At 35.9% G+C, this 11,651-nt stretch overlaps 1 long non-coding RNA gene across 2 annotated transcripts in view; it reads left to right on the top strand.

Annotated features, from left to right (window-relative positions):
• Positions 1 to 7,727: 7,727 nt before the first annotated feature.
• LOC102153092 overlaps positions 7,728 to 11,651 on the top strand; it is a 51,341-nt gene continuing 47,417 nt past the window's right edge. The window contains exon 1 of one of the 2 annotated variants that reach the window (XR_005369040.1): positions 7,728 to 8,059. This is a non-coding gene — a long non-coding RNA (uncharacterized LOC102153092). The remainder of the gene's footprint in view (positions 8,060 to 11,651) is intronic. The other variant, XR_005369039.1, reaches the window with a different exon arrangement.

The following is an 11,651-nucleotide window of genomic DNA, read 5'->3' as shown; positions in this document are numbered from 1 at the left end:
AGGGAGAAGGAAAAGCAGGCTCCCCACTTAGGGAATATTTGCCCCTCTAAACTTTCTACTTCAGGAGCTTGATACCTCAGACTCAGACCAGAGCTGAAGGCAGGCACTTAACTGATGGAGCCACTCAGATACCCCAAAACGTCTTTGTTTTATATAATCAAATAATTTCATACCTTATGTGACATTTCCAAGGAGCCATGACATATTAATCCATAGATTCCATGTATGTTTACCCTACACAATCCCTAAACGATGGGTATGTCTCATTAAAAGCATTCCATAGATGGCTAATTTTTCCTGGTAGCGAAAATTATTTGGCTTATTTGGCAGTTTGTCATTACTTTGTATGGACATCAGACCCAGTCACTTGCCTTCTCCCCTTCTCCACCCCAGAAGTGCCCTGCCCACCCACTATGTACACTTGCACATAGATTACAGGCATGTTGTTTAACCATCCCTTTCTAAGTTTTAAGAAACTTGAGGATAAGCACAATTTCTCTTTTATTTACCAATGGAGTGACTTAAAAATTTTTTACTTGTTTGTTTTTCTATTGTCTAAAGATAAATGGAAAAACTCTAGGATGTAACATCCATGGTCTTCTACAATCTGTCACTAACCACTCTATATAACCTCACCTTCTGCTTCTTTCAATCACAGTATGATTTTGTCCCTCTAAACCTCCTACTTCAAACCCAGCATTGTCTTTTAGGTATTTCTATTTGCTTTCTCTCTTTTTTCCTAGCACATAGTAGGCTCTCAGTAAAGACTGACCAATGTGAGTTTGGCGGCTGCTTATCTACAATAAGGCGAGAACCTTATTCACATTTAGTAACCCAGAGAAATAAAACTGTATCCTAAATAGTTACAAGAAATAAGGACACACTCTTAATAAGCCTGAAATATTATCAACTGTACCTTGTTAGTAACTGGAAGAAAAGTGAATTAAGCTGATCGCTTTAATTGAAAATGAAATCAGACTAAACCTAATTATACTGTGGCACAACACAGACCCTCTACACAATGAAAACATTTGTCCTACTGTTTCAGACCTTGTAAACATTGCCAGTACTCTGGTAATGCCTCATTTCCCTCAGGGTCTTTCCAAATACAGCAGAATGTATTGATGCATACAGTGAGGTCAGGTAATGAATTTTCAAGGTCATTTTGCAAATAAGAACAAAATAGTTTCTTTTGACTCCTCCTAGATGTCTCTGCATAATGGGTTGCTTCTGCTGAATTCATTAACTTTCTCACCATGCTGTAAGCTAATTTTTCTGCCTACCCTCATTATAATCTACATTTATATAACCCATATTGGATGTTCAAAACACTCTCATAACTTTGCCTCACTAATCCATTAAATAACGTTTTGAAGAAAATAGAGAGAGCTGTCACATTTCCCTTTTCATCCTTGAGGATGAAGAGTCACGGATAATTTTACTTTGGGTCTATAAAACGAATCTAAGACCCAAGTTCCTAATAAAGAGTTTGCTACTCCTCTGTGTCTAAAATTTTACATAAACTGTTTCCCCTTGGGCTGTTCTTAATGTAAGAGCTGCCAGTGAAAACAAATAAACACATAAACAAACAAAGGATTTCTACATTGTGTGTACAAAGTGTAAGCCCAATAGGATATCAATGGGAAGGGAAATGTTGCCTTCTGATAGTCTTTCCAGGCAAGTTATTTCCAGACACACTATCTCTCACTAAACCTATTCCACTCTTCCTTCCCCATAGTTTCTCTTTTTCCTTCTAGCTAGTTATCTATAATTCAGATTCCTATGAAAAACATAAAACCTTAAGACAGATCTGGGATCACTTTTGTAGGAGGCCAAAAGCTAGACACTCTGCATTATATAACAAGATGTACCATTATGACAAAAAAACATGAGGAAACTTAAATTAGTCTTGTTCTAAGTGGTAAGAATCTAGAGTATCTGTTCTTTAGTGTATTCATCTTTTACCTTACTTAAGAAACTCTGCTGTTGGCCCATGAAGCTCTGGATTCATGATGAAATCCCTGAATCTTCACCTTCAATTAAATATCTAGGAATGGATATTTTGATTCTGCCAAGGCGATGTAACATCAAAGAGATTTCCCTAGATGGCTTGGTATTAGTATTAAGAAAATAAGACTGAGTTATATGATTTCAGGCTACCAAAATGTAGCTTCCTTCTCATTCATCCCATACTCCCCCCACTAATAATTCTCTCCAGCCACTTGCTTGGTATCTAAAATTTTACCATTATATCCTCATCCCTTTAGGATTCTGGTTTCTGTTAAAATAAATTTCCTTTGGGTTAGGTAAATAGTTTATCATCTAAGCTGTGTGAAGAATGAAGCTGTGTGAGATGCATATGAAGAGGATACTATTAATAAATGCATGAGAGCAACAGGACAGAAGGTGCAAGCCCAGGCTCTCTGGGAGCCCAGGATGTGTAGTCCTCTTTATTAACATCTTAACATCTTCTCAGTCACTTATATTGAATGCAAGAGAAATGACCAGAGGAATGTGCCAGTGAGTGAAAGCAAATGAACTGTACCCAGAGGGTATGTGGAAGGGATAAAGAGTAATTAATCTGTGTTGTAAAAGGCAAATATTATGAACTTTGTAATTTTGTCCAAAATCAGTCTAGATTCTCTGGCTAAATGGTAACTCAGTAACTGGAATTAATAGGTAGTGTGGTTTTAATAAATGCCCACTTAATTTTAATTTTACCTGCTGATATCAAAGACCCCACCCCCTTTATCTTTTGAAACTAGGGAAGCAGGGTCATGACTAGTGTCTCCTCAATATTTTGGCCACATTCCTTCTCCCAACCCCCCACCTTACCCCCCCCCCCCCCAAAAAAAAAAGTTGGGCTTTGTTTTGTTTAACAAAACTTCCAGGGACATTTGAATTACTGGCAAGTATGTCCATATTGTAGACATAAAATCGGAGATTTTGCAACTTGTCCCTTGCAGTATACATAATGCTATTCAATATATTTTATAGCAAATATATAGCTTTTGAAGTAAATATTCTCAATGAGAATCTTTTTGCTAACTTGCTGACTTATCCATCCCCAAGAACCAATCTTTATTTTCTATATTTATTATTTTCTTTATCCACAAGGTTTAAAGCTTATTTTCTCTTTCTACCATTCTAATGACAACAACCGTCTCACCAGAAAGAAGGAAGTGCCAAACCGACTGCACTGTGACAGAGGGAGCCAGAAAATGATCAAGCTCCTTACTGTGTCACCTACTGACGCAGGTGCATTATGTTTGTTATAGGGCAGAATCGTGAGGCTATGGAAAATAAATAGGCTTTGGTACAACCAATTCCATGGTTTTCTGGGGCCCTTGATGAACACACATTAACTTTCTTTTCTATCTTACATGAAATACAGGATCATAATTTCTATCTCATCAATTGTGCATACAGGAAGGAAGAAGGAGAGATGGAGATTAAGATTTGGTCCCTTTCTTTAGATTCTTGACATATACATGACTACGAGGTGGACTAAAATACGTACATAGGTTGAGTCTGTTGAAGCACAGTAATTGGAAGGCATGGTTCATACCAACTTAAAGGACTTGGAAAGATTTCTCATACAAAGACATGTGATTTGTTCCATGAAATATTAAATTCTGGTCAGAGAGGAGTACAAAATGGGGCAGCTTCAGGATATGTGACCTGTGCAATGACACAGGGCCCTACTTCAAAAGGGTCCCACATTTGGTTTAAAATTCTACTGTTGCCGTCTTGAAATATCTAATAATTTTTGAAAATGAGACTCGCATTTTAATTTTGCACTACGCCCCAGAAAGGTTCTGGTCCTGAGTGTGGAAGAGCAACCCATTCTGCGCACATGACAAGATTCAAGTCACTGGGCCACAAAACTGATCAGTACTACTGCAAGATAGGGGTTGTGGTAGCGGACGTCTTAGTGAGAAACTAGTTTGCAAAGAGAGGATGTGTCAGGTCACAAGGGTCTGGGTTTTAGAGCTTAGAGTCCAGGATTTATTCTACAACCACTCACATGACCTGCATATTTTTAAAGATAAATTCTATAATTAGAATTCAATGGTGATGTGAAGGATGGACTAAAGGAATAGAAGAAGTTAAAAGCCAAAGAGTTCAGATAGAATGTTAGCAAAATGGCCTTGGTGAAAAATAATGAGGGCTTAACAGTACATATTAATACTGAAGGAAGAGTCTGAGACACGGTCCACAGAGTGGGTTAGCTATCCTCTGCCTCATCCTGTGCTATGTACATCTCCATTACTTTGCTCTAAAACCAGTGGAGAATATTACTATGGCCAAGTTACAGTGTGATCTCACTTTTTTTTTCCAATGAGTTGCTGAAACCATTACATAATAATCAAGATTATCTGGTACTAAATTTTACATGAGATATTCCCCCAATACTTCAGAAAATCTTCATAAAGCAGAGCATAATTTAAAAACTTCTTTAAAGTTACTATTTAATCATACTAAAAAAAAAAGTTAAGAGACTGATACTCAATGACCATCTCACTTTCTTCATTGGTACTAATTTACTTTGGTTTGAACACATACATGTTCTCTAAATACTGCTTTTCTCCCTTTTAATTGGCTCTCTTTTTTGGGAACTCTTACTAATTATGTTTTGGATCTTTTCATTCTATCATCTTTGTCTTTTAATTTCTCTTATATTTTCCATTCAGTTGTCATTCTGGATGGTGTCTAGATTTATTTTTCAAGTGTGCTAATTCTCTTTTGAGTCTGTTAAATCTGCTGTTCAATCATAAAAATTTTAACTTTGAAGGATATCTTTTTCAGTTCTAGAATTTCTCCCTTTCTAGAATTTTTGATATTTCTTTATCAAATATGCTTGATCTTTTTCTTTTATAGTATCTTTATGTTTCACAATTCTGAGTCTTTCTGTTTTCAGTCTTTTTTTTTTTTACATTTTTTTGAAGTTGTTTAAACTAAAAGCAGCGACAACAAAGTCTGCCCATATCTCTTATCCCACTCCTTGTCTCTCTCTGACAGTCACTGATCTGTTCTTTGTACCAATGAGCTTCGTTTTTATCTTTTTTTCTTTTCTTTTCTTTTTCAGATTCCATATAAGAGAGATCATATATATTTGTCTCTGACATATTTCACTTGGCATAATGTTTTCAAAGTCTGTCCATGCTGTCACAAATGGCATAATTTTATTATTTATTCTTTTTAGTGACTGAATAATATTCTGTGTGTGTATTTCTTTAACCATTCATCCATCCAAGTGATAAACTTAAGTTTTTTCATATCTTTGTTATTGTAAATAATGCTACAATAAACATAGAGGAACATATATCTTTTCAAACTAGTGTTTGGGTTTTCTTTAGATAAATATCCAGTGGAATTACTGGATCATAAGGAGTTCTATTTTTAATGTTTTGAGGAACTTCCATACTATTTTCCATAGCAGTTATACCAATTTGTATATTCAACAGTGACAAGGGTTCTCTTTTTTCCATATTCTTACCAACACTATTTCTTGTCTTTTTGATAATAACCATTGCAATAGGTGGGAGGTGATATTTCATTGTGGCTTTGATTTTCATTTCCCTGACGGCTAATGATTTTGAACATATTTTTATATAACTGTTGGCCATCTGGATGTCTTCTTTGGAAAAATGTCTGTACAGATTATTTTTAATCAGATTATTTTATTTCTGTTTTTGCTTTGTTTTGCTTTGTTATTTTGCTATTGAGTTGTATAAGTTCTTTGTATGTTTTGGATATTAGCCCCTAATCAGATATATGATTTGTAGTCTCTCATTCAGTAGATTGCTTTTTCATTTTGTTGATAGTTTCTTTGCTGTGCAGAAACATTTTAGTTCAATGTCCCACAGACAAACTTTTTTTTTTTAAATATAAGGACAGATATTAAAACAATGATGTACATAGACCTCTCACTTTTGAGAGAATATACAGTGAATATACCCATATTTCAGAGGTTTTATAACAGATATCCTTCCAGCTTTTTTTCCCTTAATGGTGTGTCAATGCTCAAAATATTCTAACTATAAAAAAAACCAGATACATGTTTAAAATGCTAACCTTTATTTGAAACAATTATATTAATTATATTAATTAGAGGTAACCATTTTGGCAATGAAACACCCTGAAAATCTACTAAAAGTCCAGAATCAATACCCAAGGGCTGAAAATAAATCTTTATCTAATAGTGACTGTGAAGCATTGATTTTATTCAGAGTATCGACTATGCTGTGTAAAGTACATTCTTGTTTCATTTTATATCAACTACGTCCAGAAATTGCACAGATTGAGAATGCTATCCTCAGCCTCAAATAGAATAGATTTGGCCTTGAAGGTAAACTCTGGCTTACCTTGCCTCATCAAAAAGATTGGAGCTTATAGGTTTTGCTCAAATAGTAGCCTTCTTGTCTATTTAAAACACAGCATCTGGAATCTGAGCTACAGGTTAACCAAATAACCATCTGTTAAGAAACTGTCAACACGAAAATGTTAAAATCCCCTGTATCACTTGCAAAGTTTTCTAGAAATTAACAGTTTTCTGGCGATTGTGACTACATGTAATTATAACCTGAGTTTGGTTCATTAGCATTCCTTCAAAAATTCAACACAAAAACATTAACACAGCCAATTTTCTTAACTCTTGCTCTGTACTCACTCTGCTACAGCCACACTGGGCATCTTGCCTGTTTTCAAATATACAGGCACATTGTCATTGATGACCTTTTGTCCTATTGTCCCCTCTGTCTGGACCCTTCTTTTTTGTCTTTTTTTTATTATTATTATTTTTTTTTTTATGACACTCACACACAGAAAGAGAGAGAGAGAAAGAGAGGCAGAGGGAGAAGCAGGCTCCATGCACCGGGAGCCCGACGTGGGATTCAATTCTCGGTCTCCAGGATCGCGCCCTGGGCCAAAGGCAGGCGCCAAACCGCTGCGCCACCCAGGGATCCCATGTCTGGACCCTTCTTCCAGATGTGCATGGCTTGTCCCCAAGCTACTTCGGGTCTTTGTTCAAATGGCACATTTTCATTGATGAATCCCCTGATCATCCTCTTTAAAATTAAAACCCCATCCTCAGCAACCCTGTTCCTGCTTTATTTTTCTCCATAGAACCTGTCATCATCTACTATACTATATAGATCTCATTACTCAGTTTACTGTGTGCACCCACTTCCTATAATTTAAACTCTACATAAATAGGGATTTGAATCATCCGTATTCCGCACTGGATTTCCAGTCTCAGAATAGTGTCTAGCACTTGCAGATACTCAATAAATATTAATATTAAATGGATAAATATTCATTCATACATTAAACCAACAAACAAATAAATAAATGTTAAATAAATAGTTACATGGATTCTTTTTTCTGAATCCACCTGAATCCACCTTTACTTCACGCTGAACTTGCCTTCCAGTCTAAACTAAAGCAATGACCACAGAAGTCACAAGAATAGAGCCTGCTAACTTTCAAACATTGGAATATCAAAGTTAGCCATCAACCTCTGTGAGATCTTTTACTTATATCTCCCGAATAACTGTAATACATTAATAGAGAAAAAAAAAAAACCTTAAAATTAACATGCCATGACTGTCTTGGTCAGCTCAGGCTGCCATAATAAAATGCCAAAGACTGGGTTACTTAAAAAACAGGAATTTATTTTCTCAAAGTTCTAGACAGTAGAAATCCAAGATCAAGCATCAGCATAGTTTCTGGTGAAAGCTCCCTTCATGACTTATAGATGGCCACCTTTTTGCTGTGTCATCACATGGTAAGGAAAGAGAGACAGCAAACTCTTTCTCTCTTCTTATTAGGGAACTAATCATCATGAGGTCCACACCCTCATGACTTCACCTAAACCTAACTGTGTCCCAAAGGCCCCATTAGCAAATAATGGGGCTTTGTGAGTCAGGGCTTCAAGAAATGAATTTGGGGGAAGAACACAATTCAGTCCTTAGTACTAACACAGAGAGACTACAGAAGGCAGTGCAAAACAGTTCTTAACTTGCTTCATCAAGTTGTTTTTCAAAGTTGGCTTCAGGTAGGTGTCCCCTCTTTCCTGTCTCCTCTCAATTTTTTTGTCATCTCCATTCCTCAGGTACAGTTATTTCTCTTTTGTTTTCCTTTTCATTTTCTACCCAATTATCCCGTTCCCACCCATCCTGATTTTTTCTCAGAGGTCAAGGTTATAAAGATTTTTATTTATGGTTTCATTCACTTATTTACGGTGATGATGATCCTTATGTTTCTCTAATTTTAGCATGAAGGGCCTTAAATATAACCAAAGGCTTCTTGGGCTGATATTGCATACCTCTAAATAGCAGAATTTGATAAATTATTTTTTTTTAATTTTATTTTTATTTATGATAGTCACACAGAGAGAGAGAGAGAGAGGCAGAGACACAGGCGGAGGGAGAAGCAGGCTCCATGCACCAGGAGCCCGACATGGGATTCGATCCCGGGTCTCCAGGATCGCGCCCTGGGCCAAAGGCAGGCGCTAAATCGCTGCGCCACCCAGGGATCCCAAGAAGTTGATAAATTAATGTTAAATTGATAATAGCTTTTTACTTGATTTTATTAAAAAGACATTTTCCTTACCTAGATAAGAGGGAAATAAATGCAGGACACTAGAAGATAGAACATTTTATCCAGTCACAAATGGTTTAATTGCCTACTTATGGACCTGAAGTCTTAAGGCCAGAACATAAAAATAATGTACCTGATGTCATTAAAATAAGAATCCATGACCCCAGTTCTATGTGCCCAAGCCCTCTCTATAAATCTATAAAATATATATTCAGTTTTCTTTTCTGCTCATCATTTCTATCTTTGTAAGATACAAATCAGATACTTTATATCACTTTATAACAATGCCAATATTCCAAAGAATTGGGAAAAGTTAGCAGTATACTTTGACTTCTTTGAATCATTAGACTCTCATACAGTTTTGCCTAGCTAACATAAAGTAAGCTTTGTTTTTACTGCTACAGACACTAGTTCATGGAACAAGTAGTTCAGATTCTACAATATTTATTTATTGCTTCCCATGAATGCATTAAGTAGAGATTACAAGAAACAGACCATCAGAGGATTTATTGTCTTTCCTACACTGGTTCTTTGCATACTTTCCTACATTATTTTTGATGTTCATATCAAGTCAAAATTTTCCATACCTAATGTCCTCTGTTTTAAATGAAAATTATGTGAATAGTACAAAATGAGTTTCTTGATAGAGTTCCCTTTTTGTGCATGAATCTGGAGATCAGTATGTTATCGTTACATTTTATTTTCAAAAGAAAAGTAGACTTTGAAATTAAACACAAGTCTAGATATCAAGGCTCCATGGGGAAAGTGTTTTCAGATAGATGTGTTAGCATTAGGGTTACTGATAGATTTTTCCGTAAGAGACTGGGATTTAATTTTTAAAATAACAATAAGATATAGGGGATTAAGAAAGAGAGAGAGAAATAACACATAAAATTATACAGCATGATTGTGTTAAATTAGCCTACTTTAATTTTCTTTCCTCAAGTTTCCCATTGATGTTAAACTCTTTTAAGAGAATAATAAGGTACTAAATGTCATCAGTAACACATCATTAACAACTCTAAATACTGAAACAACATCAGAGACCATTCTACTTTTTTCCCCTGATTAGTAAACTCTCCTGTTGATATTATCCTAATTGAAATTAAGGCCAGTTTTGTTCATAAGGATTGCTGATCTTTGTGGGTGTCTCTAGAGTTCATACCCATTATAAGAGAATTACAGACCACAGAAATATGAAGACTTCTTCCTTGCTTCTTTCATTCTCCAAGAAATTATTTCCCAGTTTGTTTTTTGGAGAGTGACAAAAACCTAAATGTTAAGCCATTAAGAAGTGCTACTTGAAACTTCCAGCATCTTTATTTATTTCGAGTTTTAATTGTGATTCAAGAAGCATTACGAGATTGATGAAAAGGGGCAAATGGCTGAATGGTACAGTAAATGTCATTGAGTTTACTTGATTTGAGGGTCTTAAGGTAATTAATCTTACATGGTTAATATTCACAGGAGAGCTGAACTGGATTGGTGAGTTTGGGCATTTCAGTAAACATAATGAAAGATGCAAAGATTTGTGAATTCAAAGGCTAATTAGTTATGAAAATCACAATTCTCAAAACGATTTCATTTGTTACTAAAATAATGAAGACTAGGGGAACTTTTTGTTGTAAGCAATTTCTTTTTTCTCCTTTTATTTTTTTTTTTACACTTTTTAATTTAAATTCAATTTTCCAACATTTAGTATAACACCCAGTGCTTATCCCATCAATTGCTATCCTCAGTGCTCATCACCCAATTACCCCATTCACCCACCCTCCACCCCTCCCGCAACCCTTTGTTTGTTTCCCAGAGTTAGGAAGTCTCTTATGGTTTGTCTTCCTCTCTAATTCTTTCCCACTCAGTTTCCCTCCTTTCCCATATAATCCCTTTCACTATATCTTATATGCCACGTATGAATGAAACCATATGACGATTGTCCTCTGATTGACTTATTTCACTTTTCATAATACTCTTCACTTCCATCTACATCAAAGCAAATGGTGGGTATTCATCTCTCCTGATGGCTGAGTAATATTCCATTGTATATATATATATAGACCACATCTTCTTTATCCATTCATCTGTTGAAGGACTTCACGGCTCCTTCCACAGTTTGGCTATTGTGGACATTGCTACTATGAACATTGGGGTGCAGGTGTCCCATCCTTTTGCTACATCAGTATCTTTGGAGTAAATGCACAGTAGTGCAATTGGTAAGTCATAGGGTAGCTCTATTTTCAATTTCTTGAGGAACTTCCACACTTTTTCCAGAGTGGCTGTACCAGTTTGCATTCCCACCAACAGTGCAAGAGGGTTCCCCTTTCTCCACATCCTCTCCAACATTTGTTGTTTCCTGTTTTGTTAATTTCCACCATTCTCACTGGTGTGAGGTGGTATCTCATTGTGGTTTTGATTTGTATTTCCCTGATGGCCAGTGATGCGGAGCATTTTCTCATGTGCGTGTTGGCCATGTGTATGTCTTCCTCTGTGAAATTTCTGCTCATGTCTTCTGCCCATTTTATGATTGGATTTTTTGTTTCTTGGGTGCTGAGTTTGATAAGTTCTTTATAGATCTTGGATACTAGCCCTTTATCTGATAGGTCATTTACAAATACCTTCTCCCATTCTGTAAGTTTGTCTTTTAGTTTTGTTGACTGTTTTGCTGTGCAGAAGCTTTTTATCTTAAGTCCCAATAGTTCATTTTTGCTTTTGTTTCCCTTGCCTTCATAGATGTGTCTTGCAAGAAGTTGCTGTGGCCAAGTTCAAAAAGGGTGTTGCTTGTGTTCTCTAGGATTTTGATGGATTTTTGTCTCACATTTAGATCTTTCATCCATTTTAAGTATATCTTTGTGTATGGTGTAAGAGAATTCTCTACTTTCATTCTTTTGCATGTGGCTGTCCAATTTTCCTAACACCATTTATTGAAGAGATTGTCCTTTTTCCAGTGGTTATTCTTTCCTGTTATGTCGAATGTTAGTTGACCATATTGTTGAAGGGCCTTTTCTGGGTTCTCTATTCTGTTCCATTGACCTATGTGTTTGTTTTTGTGC

This window comes from Canis lupus, chromosome 13 (genome assembly GCF_011100685.1).
Source record: "Canis lupus familiaris isolate Mischka breed German Shepherd chromosome 13, alternate assembly UU_Cfam_GSD_1.0, whole genome shotgun sequence".
Classification (NCBI taxonomy): domain Eukaryota; kingdom Metazoa; phylum Chordata; class Mammalia; order Carnivora; family Canidae; genus Canis; species Canis lupus.
Note: the sequence above shows the minus strand (reverse complement) of the source record. Positions and strands in the feature narration are given on the sequence as shown.